Below are 17,764 nucleotides of genomic sequence, written 5' to 3'. Positions count from 1 at the left end.
TGAGGGGAGGGAGCAGGCAGCAGGCCCGTGGCTAGGACCCTTTCACTGTTCATGTCCAGTGTGGAAGGCTAGTACTGGAAGCAGATATGTGGCTATTCCTACTCTGGAGCAAGCATGTAATCCTTTGCTCTGTGTTCACATGCCAATGCAAAATCCAGCTCCTTGCCATGTTCCTCTTTCCTAGAGAATGTGAGGAGTGTGCAGAAAGTAGCCTACCTACACTCAAGAATAAATGACATCTGATGTTCCCTGCCATTTACTGCCATATACTTCCTCCACTATTTCAGTTCCTGTGTAGCTCAGTGTCTTATGGATTTACTCTACTTTCAGTGATTTTAGAAGCTGATGTTGCTTCCTGTAGGTTATCCTCAGCTTGGAGGTCATTCCATTAGGATCCCTCCAAGAGGTATATATAACAAATTGCCTTCACCTGTTCAGATACAGTAAACATAATTTGCACACCAAAACATGAATACTAACAAAGAGACTTTTTCCAATAAGTGGTACATTTACCTGAAAAACACTCTTACAGAAAATAAATTCACATTTACTTATATTAATATAGTTACATTAAACAGTAATACTTAAATGGTTTCCAGAAGGGCGATGGGTCGGGGGATGGGTGAAACAGGTGTAGAGGATCAAGAGAACACTTATTGTGATGAGCACTGAGTAATGTATAGAATTGTTGGATCATTATTTTATACATCTGAAACTAACACTGTATGTTAATTATTCTAGAATTTTAAAATTAATAAAAATAAATAAAACCAAAAGATTATTTTAATCCATCACCAGTTTCATACAACTGTTAAACACTCAGTTTGCATAATAAGTGCTTTTTAAGAGAAATGATTCAGTGTGAGTCTAGTTATAATCATATTGGAATTTTCAGGGCATTTCTTTAAATATTTGAAATTGCCCTCAAGTTCTCTACAGAAAGGAGTTAAGCAGAATTGCAATAATTTCAGCAGTAAATTACAATCATTTTATTGTGATTTGTTTGGTTTGGTTTTAATTTTGAAGTTAACTTGCTTTAGGTTAGCAAATGAAATTGTTTTGCATTCCTGTTGGTATAAAACCATCTAGTCAGACAGATATCTGCTTAGTTAAACAACAATAACAAAACATTTTGAAAAGCTAATCATAGTAACTCTATTTCATTTGGCTTTTTTACTCTGGTTTATGTGGTCTTTAATACTTCATAGAAAGGTTTTGCTACCCAATTACTTTGGATGCTTTTCAACCCCAGGTTGTGGATTTGGGGGAAGGATACAAAGATGGAGGATGTACGTATAATTTTAGGATGTAGAAGTCTAGCAAGACATACTAGGACATACTAGGTCACATTTGGAGCTCTCTTTGTGCTCGCCTGGAATAAAGCACTCATTCTTTCCTATACCCTTTATGTGATTTTATATTATTATGGTTATGATTACTATTTAAATAAACTATTATTTTCCCAGCCACGTCTTCTCCCTAGGATTCCTTGTTCATTATACAATAGTGAAATGAGTTATACAGGCTGACTTCTTGGGACATGTCTTGGTCCCTCTCCTTCCCACATTTGAACCTCCTTAGTATTTTTTTAACATGTTTTTTCTGTATTTCTTAACTAGTGTCTACAAACCTCCAGGTAGGAGCACAGATGCAATTTAAGGGATATTGGTATTACATGTAAATGTTTGGGTCAGTATACTTTTAGGCACTTTTCTGGAAGATTTGTTAACTTCTAAGAAATTCTCGAAAGACCATTCATAAAATTACAAATCACTCTGTTATGTGCCTTGGGTTTATTTTTAAATCATTAATGTGACTTATTATTTATAAGCTCATTTTTCTTTACACAGAATTTCTATGTCTTCTTTCTGGAACACCTCACAATAAAATTCAAATTCTTTAAGCTGAAACTCAAAGTTCTTAAAGATACAGTGTTAGCATGTGTTAACTTTAAAGTCCTATATTAGTCTCTATAATTTATTTGTTTTTAAGGACTTTATTTATGTATTCATGAGAAAAACAGAGAGAGAGAGGCAGAGACATAGGCAGAGGGAGAAGCAGGCTCCATGCAGGGAGTCCAATCTGGGACTCAATTCCGGAACTCCGGGATCATGCCCTGAGCCAAAGGCAGACGCTCAACTGCTGAACCACCCAAGCGTCCCTATAATTATTTAATTGACTAAGCAATGGGGAAATAATCATCTTTCAACAAATAATTTTGTTAGCCACATCCAAATAAATGAAACTTAACTCTTAGCTCATATCATATGCAAAAAATTAACTCAAAATGGAATATAGATCAAAGTTTGAAAGCTAAAATTCTAAAACTTCTAGAAAGACACAAAGGAAAATATCTTGGTGACCTTGTGTTTTGACAAGATTTCGTAAGAAAACATAAAAGCACAAACTATGAAAGAAAATATCAAAGAACTGGACTTCATCAAAACTAAAAAGATTTGACTACTAGAACTGATAAATGAATTCAATAAAGTTACAGGATACATAATCAATGTATGAAATTCCTGTTGCATTCCTATACACTAATAATAAAACAGCAGAAAGTGAAGTTAAGAAAATAATCTCATTTATAGTTGTACCAAAAACAATAAAATATCTAGGAATAAACTTAACAAAAGAGGTGAATGACCTGTACTCTGAAGACTATAAAACAATGATGAAAGAAATTCAAGATGACACAAAGAAATGGAAAGACAGTCCATACTCCTGGATTGGAAGAACAAATATTGCTAAAGTGTCTATACTACTCGAAGCAATTTACACATTTAATGCAATCCTTATCAAAATATCAACATTTTTCACAGAAGTAGAACAGACAATCCTAAAATTTATATAGAACCACAAAAGACTTTGAACAGCCAAAGCAACCATGAAAAAGAAAGATAAAGGGCACCTGGATGGCTCAGTTAGTTAAGCATCTGCCTTTAGCTCAAGTCATGATTCTACGATCCTGGGATGGAGCCCCACATTGGGCTCCCAGCTAAACGGGGAGCCTACTTTGTCTTCTTCCTTCTGCCTCTCCCCCCAGCTTGTACTTGCACTCTTTTTCTCTCTCAAATAAATAAGTGAAATCTTTAAATATATATATATATATATATATATATATATATATATGTGTGTGTGTGTGTGTGTGTGTGTGTGTGTGTTTGTGTAAAACTAGAGGTATCATAATTGCAGAAATCAAGTTATATTACAAAGTGGTAGTAGTGATTAAAACAGTATGGCACTGGCATACAAATAGACATATAGATCAATGGAATGGAATAGAAAACCCAGAAGTAAATCTACAATTACGTGGTCAATTAATCTTCAACAAAGGAGGATGAATATCCAGTGAGGAAAGAAAAAAAAAAAACAATCTCTTCAAGGAATGGTGTTGAGAAAACTGGACAACTACATGCAAAAGGATGAAACTGTACCACTTTCTTTCACCATACAAAAAAATAAACTCAAAATAGATTAAAGACATAAATCTGAGACTGAAACCATAAAAATCCTAGAAGAGAACACAGTAACTTCTCTGACATTGGCCATATCAACATTTTTCTAGATAGATCTCCTGAGGCAAGGGAAACAAAAGCAAAAATAAACTATTGGGACTACATCAAAACAAAAAGCTGCACAGCAAAGAAAACAACAAAACTAAAAGGCATCTTACTGAATGGGAGAAGATATTTGCAAATGACATATAAAGACATGATAAAGAATTAGTATCCAAAATATTAAAAAAACTAATACAAGTCAACATCTAGAAAACAAATAATCAAATTTAAAAATGAGCAAAAGACATAAAGAGACATTTCTCTAAAGACATTCACATGTCCAACAGACACAGGAAAAGATGCTCAACATCACTCATTATCAGGGAAATACAAATCAAAATAATGAGAGATCACCTCATGCCTGTTAGAATGGCTAAAATCAAAAACATCAGAAACAAGTGTTGGTAAGGATGTGGAGAAAAAGGAACCTTCATGCACTATTGGTGGAAATGCAAACTGGTGCAGCCACTGTGGAAAACAGTATGCAGTTTCTCAAAAAATTAAAAATAGAACTATCCAGGAATTTCACTACTGGGTATTTACCCAAAACATACAAAAATACTAATTCAAAGGGATACATGTGCGACTGTGTTTATTGCAGCATTATTTACAATCAAACTTAGCAACAAATCAGGATAATATTGCAGCATTATTTACAATGGAACTTTGCAGCCCAAGTGTCCACCGATAGGTGAATGGATAAAGAAGATGTGAGATAGATATAGAGGGATCTATCTATAGTGATAGATAGTGAGGTTTTAATTCAGCCATAAAAAAGGATGTAAGCTTGCATTTGCAAAACATGGATAGAACCAGAGAGTATAATGCTAAGGGGAATAAGTCAGAGAAAGACAAATACCATGGGATCTCACTTGTGGAATTTAAGAAACTAAATAAACAAAGGAAGAAAAAAGAAAGAAATCAAGAACCAGATTCGTAACTATAGAGAACAAACTGGTAGTTGCCAGAGGTGTGGTAGATGGAAGGATGGGTGAAATAGGTGATGAGAATTAAAGAGTACACTTACTATGATGAAAAAAATAATTATTATTTTTAAAAAATTGTTCTTCAAACATCATTTATGAAAATGAAAAGCCAAGCCACATCAGGATAATATTTGCAAAATATACATCTGACAAAGGATTTCAAATAAAGCATATAAAGAATTTTTATAACTCAATAAAATACAATTCAATAAAAAAGGGGGGCATAATATTGGAATAGATACTTTCCAAAGGAGATATATGGGTAGCAAATATACAGGTTAAAAGACATTTAACATCATTAGTCATTAGGTATATGTTAATTAAAATGACAGTAAGAGGGACACCTGGGTGGCTCAATGATTGAGTGTCTGCCTTTGGTTCAGGTTATGATCCCAGAGTCCCGGGATCGAGTCCCAGATCAGGCTCCCCGCCGGGAGTCTGCTTCTCCCTCTGCCTATGTCTCTGCCTCTTTCTGTGTGTCTCTCATGAGTAAATAAATAAAATCTTTAAAAATAAAATGACAATAAGGCATTACAATATTATTAGAATGCCAAAATGAAAAATTCTGGTAATATTAAGTGTTGGGGAAAATGTGGATCGAATGGAACATTCCTATACTATTTGGTGGGAATGTAACATGGTTCAACGACTTTGGAAAAGTTTTGCAGTTTCTTTTTTTTTTTTAAGATTATATTTACATATTCATGAGAAACACAGAGAGAGAGAGATGCAGAGACACAGGCAGAGGGAGAAGCAGGCTTCCCGAGGGGAGCTCGATGTGGGATTTGATCCCAGGACCCTGAGATCACAACCTGAGCCAAAGGCAGACACTTAACCACTGAGCCACTCAGATGCCCAGTTTTGCAGTTTCTTAAAAAGGTATACATTTAAAATATACCCAGCCATCTCATTTCGAGGTATTTGCCTAAGAGACATGAAAGTCTGTCGAAAAAAGACTAATTCAAGAATATTCATAGCAGGGATGCCTGCCTTCATCTCTGCCTTTCTCTGTGTGTCTCTCATGAACAAATAAAATCTTTAATAAAAAAAGAATATTCATAGCAGCTCTATTTGTAATATCCCTAAACTGGAAGCAATCCAAATACTCATCAGTGGGTGAAAGGATTGACAAATATCTATACAATGGAATACTACTCAATAATTAGGAAGGAAACACTGGTATAAGCAGTGATGAGCCAGATTTGGCTGGTACTGGCTCACAAGATCTGATTGTGTGCATCTCTTGCCAACTTTATGTTCAGTGACATCATGTTGAGAGCTTGAAATCAGTCATGGTAAGAATACTGCTACTACATGAACCAATAAATACTACAAATCAGCACCCTATGTCCCTGTCACCAGAGAGTGGATTGTTAAATATTTGCCAGCATGTCCTTGGGAAACAAGAGCATTGATGAAAATAAAAGTCATCACAGCAGTGGAAAGCTATTCTTTCTACCCTGCACCTCCACAGCCCAACCCTGCTACCCAAACTCTCTTTCAAGACCTTAATTCATCCAGTCTTGCATTGTTTATTAATTTACTTTATTGCACAAGTATGATAAATGTGATACTCCAAGAATAATTAGAAACTATCATGCAGAATGGATTTGTGTAGATAGAGTTTAGACTCATGTCTCTATCATAAGAGTGAAAGATGGTCACTCTCCAGATGTCATCTTGAGAAAAGCAACAAATAGTCTGAGATGACCGAATTATCTAGAGCAAAGGAATATTTTTTTTTGGAAAAATTATGCAAAATGAAATTCTTCGAGGAAACAACTAAATATCCTAGAATTTGGATAGTGATTCATATTCTCATAGGAATACATCAACATTTAGAAATTTCAAGAAAAAATGGATATGTAGGCCATGCCTTAGTTTTGCTCCAATTTTTCATCAAATACAGGTTCTTCTGTATATAGTTAAGTCATGTTATTTTAAACCCAATCACTTACAAATATTTCTTCAAACAGAAAATGAATGTCTAATTCTAATGAAGCACATGAATGATCTGAAGACAGAGAAACTAAGAAATTTAAAAATGATGGATTGAGGAAATGAGATGGAGTTTTCCATGAGATTGTAAAACACTCCCATCAAGCATGCCTGACTTCCCATGGTCATGTAGGAAGAATGAAACAGAGGAAAATATTACTAAAATAAAATGCCTGGCTATTTCTTACCACCCAATGCTTGCTTCTCCAGCAAACTGATTTGTCCCCAAAAGTTTTGTTTTTCTAAGATATCTGGACAGTCCAGAAAGTAAAAATGTTTGCTCTAACAATTTAATTTTGCATTTGGAGATATTTTAATCCATCACTTATTTTAAAGAATTATAATGATTTTTTACAGTGAATCTGATATATATATATATATATATATATATATATAACACATATATGTGTATATATGTAAAATATATAGATAATTATAGGGGTAAAGATTCTCAGACAAAATATCAAAAATAACAGTATTTACTTCTCCAATATGAAGTGTCATTTAATAAAACTATACTAAAAATCAATTTTCCATTCTTTTCCTAGGAGTTTAATTTTCTTTCCAAATAGTTTGACCAAGGCCAAGAAAAGCCAATAGAGAGGTGGAGAATGGATGAAGTCAGTCAATCAGAATATTATTTAAGTGACTCTCGGTATACCTTATGTCACATTTATACAGAGTTCATACATATACCAAATCCAATTTTAAAGCTATTGATAAAATTCTACATTCAGAGTAATTCTGATACATATCAAGTTGTCTTGATATAAAGTCTTAAAATTAACTCTTCACTTTATAAAAAAGTATAATTTACATCCTGTTCTTTGCATTTTTAATTATGCCATTTTGTTTTTAAAAAAAGAAAGATTTGATTATTTTTGTAGACAGATAATATGGCCACAGAGTAAATAAAAGTCCAATGCAAGATTAATTTTGGGTTAAGTGCAGAAGAATTGGAGTATATGGGCTGATAGAGAGTGCGTATGACAAACCAGGGCAAAAAAAAAAAAAAAAAAAAAGCGGTGGATCTGGTCAGTTCCATCACAGGTATTTAGTGTTTGCTATTCCTGTGAATAGGAATAAGAGTCTTCTTCTAGGCCATAAGAGTCCAGAGATGAGTAAGACAAAGCTTCTCCTGACAGCAGATGAAGAGAAAGAACATGCCAATCCATGATGTTGTTTATGGGTCAGCAATAAGGGAAATTGGCCCAAGTTTTTAATTCAGGAGCTTTCTTAGAGGGAAGGTGTGTATTCTTACTCTTGGGGAATGATTAAAGTTATCCAACTAAAGAAAAGCAAGAATATTGTTCTAAGTAGGTAAAATGAAATCACCAAATACCTGAAGCATGAAATAAAAATACAGGTATAACTTAATAATATTTAAACACAAAGTACAGGATAAGATGTGCCTGGGAAAATAGGTCAAAGTCTGCTTTTATATGCAGACTTTAGTTTGCTCTGATAAGAATTGCAGAGGGGTTTAAAGCAGGACAGAAATATGGTTCAATTTTAGTTTTACATATCATAATATGCATGATCAAGTCTTCTATGAAGCAAAGCAGAATGTCTCAACTAAAACACATGTTCTGTGTGTTGGATATAGGCTGAAATGAAATTGAAAAGAAAGAATATTTCATCACCGAGCTCAAAGACCAGCTTGCATTGTTCTCAAAATTTAAACTATAAGGTGTGTTGTTATTCTTTTAATCACCTTCTATGTAGTTCTTGGTGAGGGAGGGTTCTTATATGATTGTGAGGATAGCCAAATAAATGTGTGACTGACACTGAGCACAGAAGATAAACGGCAGTGTATTAGTCACATATGCTGTGAAGCATAGTAGTCACATGGACTATGACATCCAGGAAGGCCACACAGGCTTTGCATTGATGAACAGAGTGAACAACCAGGGGCTATGGAGAGCAGAGTCTGTAGCATCAAGAGAATGTGCTCACCCTTAGTTCTTATGGAAGTATGTGATTGGCATGTTTAAATAATTCTACAAGCTGGCCCAGAACAAAACCATCTCCTTAGGGGCAAGCAGGAACTATGTCTGGTCCCTCTTACAAGGAGGTTGTTTGGCTGGGGGACTTCATCCATGGGAGCAGAGTTAGGAGGGACTCTGTGGTTAAGCCATTCCAGGTTCTCCTGGTTTCAGATACCAAGGTAGCACATATGCCTTAACTTTAGGTGTTACTTACATTGTGTATCCCAGACAGTGAAGATCGTAATCATCCCTAATATTCATTGGCCATTTTCTATGTCTCAGGCACCTATTCTAAAAGTATTATAAGTATTATTTCTTTTAAATTGAAAAAAAAAAAGCTTTTGAAATAGAAACTATAAATGTCTTCATTTTGAACACAGGAAAACTGAGTCATAGAAAGGTTACTTGATTTTTTCGGTTCACATTTAGTAAATATTAGAACCTGGATCTGAACTCTGATCTGTCTAATGCAAAGTCCTCAGAATACACATAATGTATCACAGTAGAAAGAAATCATTACTCCATGATTTATGTATCAGTTAAATCCAGCACAGATATATAGTAAACTAAAATACAAAACGTGCTTAAATTCTTAAAACAAATTCAAATGCTTTTATGTCCAGGAGTCACTTTGGATTCTGATGCTAGATCTCCTGGTATCCACACTGAGTCCCCTCTGCCTTTAAGGATACTTCAGTGGAACATGGAAAAGCACTGGTGGTAGGAAGAAGTCTGGGTGTCAGATCTGGCTCTGCTACCAAGAGAAAAACCTGGCAAACATCATTTGTCTTCCCTTGACTTCAGCTTCCCCACCTACTGAAAGAAGAGGCTGGCTTAATTGTCCTCTGAGAATCTGGACAGGGCTCAGACCACCCAGTCATGAGGAAAACAAACCCCTGCCTTCAGTGTTTACATCCTGGTTATACAAGGCAATAAATGCATTAAAAAAGCAAATCATATAATTTCTGATTGTGATAAGTACTCCAATAAAATGAGTGATGTTGAAGAGTTAAATCCAAAGGAAAAAAAAAATCCAGACAGAGGGAAGAAAACAAGGTTCCTGGTGTGTGCACAGCAAGACCAGTGGATCCAAAGAACGGAAAATGAAGAGAAAAACAGGAAGAGTTTAAGGAAACAGGCAGGCACCGGGCCTGCAGGCAAGGCAAACCACAACTTTGAAACTTGTGTCTGGATTCTTTCACCTGGATTATGTCATCTTTAGAAATATGACATTAGAAAAAATATGTAAAAAGAAGTTACCTGAACAGATGATTCCAGGATTTAAAAAAAAAAAAAAAAAAAGCTTATTTTTATTCTGTATAGGTGACATCCTCTAGGATGGAATCAGGATCTACCTGGTGAAGGTATGAAGTCAATCCCTAGATACTGATAGCACAAAAAGAAGCATAGACATCATAACAAATAGACAAAACATAGGCATCAAGATGGATAACGTGGCATAGTTCCATCAAAACACTTATGAGGTCACTGGTGATCTGTACAGTTTCAGTGTAAAGTTAGAGGCAGCAGTCACATTGCAGTGGGTCAAGGCATAGAGATGAAGGCATAGAGAGATGAAGAGGAGAGAGGGAAGCTACTCTGTCCGGAGGAGCTTTATATAGTAAATAAAGAACAAACGTAGGTAGGAGAATAAATTATAAGATTGATGTGGAGCTTTTAAATATGGTAGCCATTTACACATATTTTGTGCAGAGAGTACCAATAAGAAAAAAAAAATGAAGTTTCTAAAGAGAAAGGGTGGTTGATAGAAAAAATGTCTCCATTTTACACTGGGCTGAACAAGAACAAAAAAGAAGAAAAAAGCATGAAAATCAAAATCTAAAGCTGCCTTTACAGGGAAGAGGAAGGTGTGGTAAAGGCCCCCGGGGTGTTGGGAAGATAGCAGAGCAGTTGGTGTGGAAGTAAGGGCAGGGGGCGGGAACAATAAAAACCTGAAAGTGAATACTGGAAGGTCAGATGTTAAGATTTTGGAGATAAAGCCGTTCTCAGCAGGGTTTGCTATTATTTCGTAGGAGTCCAAAAAGATTGCTTTCCTTCTTCTCCTACCTTAGAGCTGTCACATGAATCACTTTGTGTCATTCCTGCGGTACACAGTTTTCTCCCTGCATGCTATACAGAGGCTTTTGGGCTTGTATCCTATTCTGACTATAACAGATCTGAAGCCAAATGTGGAAATACGAATCTGGATTAAGATGAGAGTATAATTTGACTGATAATATGAGATGGAATCCCTTACCTTTCCAGGCTTTATTCTCTATGTCTGAAATTACTGTGTCTTTTTATTGATTTTGAAATTGAATGTAGGGACTGTGCTAAATACATAAGCTTTAAGCCTGAGCAAGAGTAGTAACAGCCCCCTATGCTCACAGATTCAATTTGTTTTCCAAATGCATCATACTTTGAAATTGGCCTAGAGCAATGCTACTCAAAGTGGGGTCTGTGGACCTACATCCATTCAGGAACTGTTTGATACCAGGTGGCAATGAGTAATGAAATTGAGAGTGAGTATGTGGAAGTGTTTGAGCCAATTTATAAGCTAAATTTATGTCTGCTGAATATAATAATTTAAAATTGGGGACCCAGTTGCATTGTGTATGTCTTTGCTATCTTTGTATTTCATTTTTCTACAAGTTTATTTTTATTTTGCTTTCTAAAAGTAGCACTCATAACAGATTGAGGGAAAAAAACGAGTCTTCCACCACAGGGAAGGTTATTTAAGCAGCATTATCTTTTCACCAGTCCCAGGTAGTTTCTTGGTAAGAAATAGACTTTGTATTTCTGGATTTTTTTTAATCCCATTTTATTTTTTTATTTTTTATTTTATTTTTTAAAGATTTTTATTTATTTATTCATGAAAGACATAGAGAGAGAGAGAGAGAGGCAGAGACACAGGCAAAGGGAGAAGCAGGCTTCATGCTGGGAGCCTGACGTGGGACTCGATTGATCCCAGGTCCCCAGTATCCACCCTGGGCCGAAGGCAGCGCTAAACCTCTGAGCCACTAGGGCTGCCCCTGTGTTTCTGGATTGCAGAGTTTATTGACATCCTTGCTTCTTCTGTCATTCATTACATAATATAAGCCCTCCCCATAATGCCTGGGCTTAATGTACACATCTAGGCCCTTGACTGGCATAAAATGTTGTAATATTAGTGTTCTCTCAACAATAGGACTTTATTAATAAAATATGTCATGAAATGACATAGAAAAACATATAACACACATACAACAACAGCAAATGAAAACATAGAAGCTAATTTTCTTAAACTCTAGAAAAGGAACTTAGGAAAATATCCAATTTTACAGGTAATTTCACTGTCAATTCAAAAATAAATTTACTATTAACTTCTAAGACTAAGGAACTTAAATAGATACTGACTTTCATGCTCAATTTTGAATAGGAGATACTAGTTTCTGGTTATATATAAGTCTATTAAATAGCTTTGTCATAAAGCGTATAAATGCAAGAGAAGTAAATTCAAAAAAGTATAATTAAACACAGGTAAATATAAATGCATTTGAATTGGATTACTCTAAAGATATCAGCATGCAAAGAACAACTAATATTTGTTCTTATTTCTCTGAATGCTCCGCTTTTACTGACAGAATCATGAAGACTACCTTTCAGTTCTAGAAATTCCATGGGACCGTCTGGCCAACAACTGTTAGGTTTCCAGTTCTTTCTCAAGCCTATAAGGTACTCGGACAATAAGTGTAGAAGTGATTTAACTTCAGGGCACAATGTTACCTGAAAACACCATGTGGCTTATACATGATGCTGAAATGAGACTCAGGCACAGCACTCAACAGCAAAAAACAATGCCTGGTTGTTTCCTTGGACGGCTGTGTAGAAATATCAAATTAGCTCTGTAGGTGGCAGCAGCAGCCTAAAGACTCTTGTTCTGGAAAGACCGTCTGCCCTTATGCCCAAGGAAAATCTAAGACAAAACCAATGTTGAAAAACAAGCTTTCTCTCTTTTATGTCTGGCACGTTAGAACTTCTTAACTGCACAAAGAATCTTGGGATTTTTCTTAACCAACTGAATAATACAGAGATAATGGGTGCCACACAATAGTAGCAACTCAACAAGGCCATGTCTTCTCTATTTTAGAAAAATAGATGGTTGTCTAATATTTTATTTCAGAAAAAAAAAAAAAGGAGAGTGTGCCAGGGAATACAAATATCCTCTTCCCATGACCATATGTGTCTGAAACTACTGAAAAAATCCTAAGCATTTTCTTTAAGGTCTGATCACAGTTAAACACAAATTTCCAGGCAGCCCGGTGGCTCAGCAGTTTAGCGCCACCTTCAGTCCAGGGTGTGATCCTGGAGACCCAGGATTGAGTCCCATGTCAGGCTCCCTGCATGGAGCCTGCTTCTCCCTCTGCCTGAGTCTCTCTGCCTCTCTCTCTCTCTCTCTCTCTCTCTCTCTCTCTCTCTCCCTCTGTCTCTCTGTGTCTCATGAATAAATAAAGTCTTAAAAAAAAAAAAAAAACTCCACAAATGCTAAGTTCCTTGGGTGACTTAGCATTTAGCTGATGGAATAGGTGTCTGTAACTTTAGAGGTGGAAGCTGGCTGCATTACAGTTCTCATCCCCTCTCTCCCATCTGAATTTTTCTTTTTCTCATCTCTTACACCATTTCTTCCATTCCTCTTTTCCTTGCTTTTTTGTTATTCTGAACCATGTCCACAATTTAAAGTCTGTACATATAGGCTAGGAAGAAAATATTTGGAATTTTCAAAGTTCATAAGAAAAATATTTTTGTAGGCACTTCTAGAGAAGAGGGTTGCGGGAAGAAACAATTCATTTCAGACCAAATGGCTACTCTCTTAAGGAAAAACTGATCTTGGTGATAGAAGGTAATGTCTGGTGCTAGTTTATAAGGAAGAAAAAGATTAGAAATACACAGTAAGTTAGCATAATGTAAGTGTTCATTGGCAACCTGGGAGGCAGAGTTTTGGGAACCACACCTCAATTAAGAACAAAGGTGGGAGCCAGTTCCTGCAAAGAGAGGGACTAGGTTCTTGTTACATGGCCTCAGAGGACATCAGTGAAACAAAGCCTTGAGTCAGGCATGAACAAGAACATTAGGAACACTTCAAAAGGAAAATCTTTGTCTTATTAGCAGCTCTTGCCTTCAAGTATCAAAATTGACTTGGATTTCATTCCAACTACTCTTAGCCTACTGAAGCCAATACTGGGCCCTGAACTTTGCCCTTACCACCCTTACTGGAACTAACAAACATTTTCTCAACTAGGGAACAAATAAATTATTTTAACCAACTGTATACATGCCTGTCGTCTCATTACATCCTCTCCAATATGCTAGTTTTCAATACTTACTGAATACAATCCACCATGAATTTCTCCTTTTCAGTTCTACAAGACTGTTGAGCTTTTCCTTCACCAAAATACTCAGTGACTTTAATCACTAGTGTGTATTTCTTGCTTGTCACAGTTAATGGAGACTCGGCTATGTAATTTTTAGCTGTCTTGGCATTTGTTTTATTTGACAGACTGATAGATAATACTTAATTTGAGGTTTTGATCCTTACTGCCCTCTATTTCCCCTTCCTCATCACCAAACTTTAGCTAAAAGTCCAGTATTCAAAAAAGCATTCTTTTATTAGTGTTTTGGAAATGTCTCCCAAACACCTCACTTCTGTTCTCCTTGTGAAGACTCTCTCATCAGTCTGATCCTTGAACTAGCTACCCAGTTTTCTCATTAATTCCCAGGAGAGTAATTTCAATGACCCCTGCCTGGTTAGAGGATAACATTCAAACTCTTGAAGTTTCATTAAAGGATTGCCGCATCAAGTCCTACAACACATTTCCAGTCATGTCTACCTCTGGTCTGCGAAATGTGTACATTATTGGTTTCTTCCAAATTTATTTATTCCAATCTATTTATTATTCTTGAATCTGCCCAACTTAATTACTTCCTTACTTCTTCAGGTTCCTTCTTTCACCTACAATATCATGTTTGCCTCTTCAGAGTCTACCAATGTTTAAGGAACATTTTTTCCCAGAGGCCTTTTGGAATTTGACCCTAGTCATTTCTCACATCTCCCAATTACATGCACTATCTATTTGGTAACTAAGTGAGCACTCTTGACTTGTGATTCTGTGTTGTAATTTAGCTTTTACTAGCTTTTCTCAAATTTATGCCATGCAAGGGTAGTAGGCCTTTTTTTTTTTCTTTTTTTTTCTTTTTTTTTTTAAGTACATCTTAGTATTTTCCTCAGTAACCGAAGTGGCCCATTGAGCACCTATGAAAAGCATCCTTCTAGGCTCAAGGTGTATTGGGTTCTAAGTTTGGTCATATATAACTGCTAAGATCAGTAACTTAAAACCAGAAGAGGTTATTTCTCTTTGAGGCAACGTGTCTGTCACAGGTTGTCCAGGCATCCTGCTCACTCCCAGATCCAGACTTCCAGAGCAGACACTGGAACATAGCTGCATCCTTGGCACAGGAAAAGAATGGAGGAAGTCTCACACTGACCCTTAATGTTTTCCACCTGGAAGTGACATGCAATACTTCTCCTATTTTACTGGCAAAACAAGTCATATAGTCAAACCTTATACCAAGGTGTAACAAAGTGCAATCCTACCATATGCCTGGGAGTAGAACTTGAAATGTTAGGTAGAGTGGGCCAGCAACATGAAACAGGGATAAATGTGTTACGCACTTCCCTCGACATGAGAAAAATGCAGTCTCACGTGGTATAACCCAATTATCTGTTTATGACATCTATTATAAATTTTCCATATAGTAGTGGGTATTATTGAAACATATTATATATATTCCATCAACTGGCACTTAATTATGTATTCTGTGTATTTTCCTCCTTCTAACAATCAAATATGTAATAGACTTGCTAATAGTAAAGAATGACTGAATCCTTGTCCTGGCTTGTTTCTTTTGTCATATGCTCCAAATAGTTAAGCCTCATAGTTAAGCACTAGTCAAAGCTGAATAACAATAAGAAGCACCAAATTTAATTATTTCACTGTGTAGTCCCTGGAAAAAAAACAGCAAGCTAAAGCAGAAAAGAAAAATAATTTAGAACTGGTAATAATCTTATATTTGTTTTGAAAGGTTACTTACAATAAGATGTGAATTTGTTTAGACAATATGCTAACTAAAATAGGGGCAGTATTTACACTGTAATTAATATTCAAAATAATGTAAGATATACTAACTGAATTAACCCCTCATAAAATTCATAGGCTTTGGGGCATATCCTAGCACCTGAGTGCCTGTAGGAAGAGAAACCTTGCCATCTGCATTTAATTGGAAATTGCCTGTTGCTTTTGTTCCATAAAAAGTAATCTTATAAAAGACATCTGTATTAGTAGGGGAAAGGCAACAGGAACCTCCAATAAAAACAGAACCTCCAGGCGTTGCTTTCTCCACATAGATATTGGTTCTGTAAATCCAGCCTTGCCTTGTAAAGTTAATGAGGCTCCTCCAAACCTTTAAAGTGACTACAAGGTAGAATCCACATAACTAGAGAAATAAATGGAGGTTAACCATACTGTGGGGTTATTATGCTTCCTATGCTAACAGTCCTATAAAAATCTGTGCTAAGTGAACAGAGGTATTAAACATTTTATTGCATATATATTGGGGCTAGTGCAAACTGGACAGTACAGTTAGGTCACCAAATATAAGGTCTTTGTGAAGAGGAAGGAAAAGGAATAATTTCAGAAGTAATAATAAGGTAGTGGGAAGACATGAAAGCACCAGATAATAGCAGCATAAGTGAGGAGAAAGGAACAAGGAGTAGAACAAGGGATGGAGAGAAAGAATGAGAGAAAGAAAATGCACATGATATGCTGTGCTTGTCATAAAGAACCTGGACTGTAATTGATAACTAAAGGCACCTAACTTTCTCTTTGAGATATGTGTATGCCTGTGTGCCTGCGCATGCATGTCCATATGCATGTTTGGCTCTACACTGTTTTTTAATGAAAATAGTTTGGAGCCAAATACCATACCTTCACTAAAAAGGAATCAAATCTTTAGTGTATGACTCAGTGCATTAAAAAACAATTAAACTGCCTGTATAATCACCATGCAAATAAAAATTCAAAACATTCCCAGAGCGCTAAAGGCTCCCAAATTTATTGCCTCCACAATTCACCACACCTTCTCATACTCTGTTAGCCATATTTTAACTTTTATCTCCATAGATTTGACTTTGGTTTTATTTGAACTTTTATAAAAACAGAATCAGGTCTAGTTTCTTTATCTCAGCAGTTTGTCTTTGGGATTCATTCATGCTGTTATATGTGGCTCTCATTTGTTCTTTTGCATTGCTCTATCATATTCTATTCTATGAATATACTGCAACTTATTTTTCATTCCAGTATTGGTGGACCTTAGGGTTGGTTCTAATGTGAGGCTATTATGAATTCTGCTGCTAACCTGTCTTCTTGGACATGTCTACTAAGGCACATGTGTACATGTTCTTATTGGGTATATACCTAGTAGTGGAGTTTGGGGAGCATAGGGTATGTATATGCTCAGCTTCAGAGGATATTGCCAGTTTTCCAAATGGTTGTACCAATTTACACTCTCAGCAGCAGTATGAAAATTAGAGATTCTTCACTTTCTCATTAATAATGGATATTGTCAGTGTGGTTATGTATTTTAATTTTGTTATTTCATTGCTTACATATTGTATCTCATTTTGGTCTTCACTTGCATATCTACAATTACTGCTAAAGTGGAGCCTGTTCAGAAGTTTATCACATTTTAATATTCTCTTTTGGAAGGCACCTGTTCAGATCAACCATTTCATGGAGGTTATCTGCATTTTTCTATTGACTTGTGGGCAATCTTATATTCTGAGTAAAAGTTATTTGTCAGGTAAATGTATCATAAATACCTTCCACACCACCCCTTTCCTTTCACTCTCTTATATGGTATTCTTAAATGAATAAATATTTAATTTTAATGAAACCTAATTCATCAATCTTTTTATTTGATTTTGGTGCTTTTACATAATTTTAAGAAATTTTTTTGCCAACCTAAATATTATGATAGACTATGTAGCAGCTTAGAAGCTATATTGCTTTTCTTTTCACCTTTAATTCTGCAATTTATTTAGAATTTTCTTTTGGTAAGATGGAAAGTCAAGGTTTAGGAATTCTTTTCATAGGGAGATGTAGTTGATAAAGCACTACTTTCTGAAAAGAGCATCATT

The sequence above is a fragment of the Canis aureus genome, chromosome 6 (genome assembly GCF_053574225.1).
Source record: "Canis aureus isolate CA01 chromosome 6, VMU_Caureus_v.1.0, whole genome shotgun sequence".
NCBI lineage: Eukaryota > Metazoa > Chordata > Mammalia > Carnivora > Canidae > Canis > Canis aureus.
The sequence above is the reverse complement of the archived record's forward strand: the minus strand, read 5'-3'. Positions refer to the sequence as shown.